Genomic DNA, 1,042 nt, shown 5'->3' with positions numbered 1-1,042 from the left:
CAACATCCAACCCTAGTCATGGCTAGCTCCAGCTCCGCCGCCGCCGCTTTTGCCCTCATTCCCATCGCTGATAAGCTGCACCGGGGTAACTACCTGGTCTGGCGCGCCCAAGCCCTAGCCACCATCCGCGGAGCACAGCTGATTGATCATCTCAATCCTGATCACCAGTTCTCGGAGCCTAAGCTTACCGACAAAGATGGTAAGCCGACAGATGTGCCGAACCCGGAATATCTCATCACCTTGGCGCAAGACTCGCAGGTGCTGAGTTTCATCTTCAACTTGATCTCGCCACCTGTGATGATCCAAGTCGCCCACTGCACCAAGGCCTCCGCGACATGGACCGCCATCAGGGAGATGTTTCTCTCCCAGACGCAGGCCAACATCGTCAACACGCGGATCGCCCTCTCCACCACCAAAAAGGGCACCGCGACCATCGCCGACTACATCGGGCGCATGAAAGCGCTGGGCGACGAGATGGCTTCAGCAGGCAAGCCGCTCGACGATGATGACAGGGTCTCCTACATCCTTGCAGGGCTGGACTACGACTACATCTCGTTTGTCTCGTCCATCTGCGCCGCGAGGACTGAACCAATCAAGGTAGCTGAACTTTACTCTCAGTTGATCGGCTTTGAAAAGCGTCTTGCTATGTTCGAAGGTGGCAACCACTCCTCCCAGTCCTCGGCAAATGCCATCTCTCGTGGCCGTGGTGGTGGCCGCGGTGGAGGTGGCCGTGGCAATGGCGGCCGCGGCAATGGAGGAGGTGGCCGTGGCAACAGAGGCCGCAACAATGGAGGCGGTGGTCGCGGAAATGGAGGCCGCGGCAACGGCAACAGAGTAGATGATCTTCCTGAGATCGTCTGCCAAATCTGCAAGAAGCCGAACCACACCGCCCTTGAGTGTTACCGTCGCTTCGACATCTCCTACACCAAGAACGAGAAGAGCGCCGGATCTGCCACAACCTCGTCCTATGGAGTGGATACCAACTGGTATCTGGACACCGGCGCCACCGACCACATCACCTGCGAGCTCGACAAGTTGACCA

The 1,042-nt window shown here is 58.3% G+C and overlaps 1 pseudogene; it reads left to right on the top strand.

Moving 5' to 3' along the window:
- The first annotated feature begins 492 nt into the window (after window positions 1–492).
- Window positions 493–634, top strand: LOC125541903 (annotated as a pseudogene).
- Window positions 635–1,042: the final 408 nt, after the last annotated feature.

This window comes from Triticum urartu, chromosome 2 (assembly GCF_003073215.2).
Source record: "Triticum urartu cultivar G1812 chromosome 2, Tu2.1, whole genome shotgun sequence".
NCBI classification, from domain to species: Eukaryota; Viridiplantae; Streptophyta; class Magnoliopsida; order Poales; family Poaceae; genus Triticum; species Triticum urartu.
Note: the sequence above shows the minus strand (reverse complement) of the source record. Positions and strands in the feature narration are given on the sequence as shown.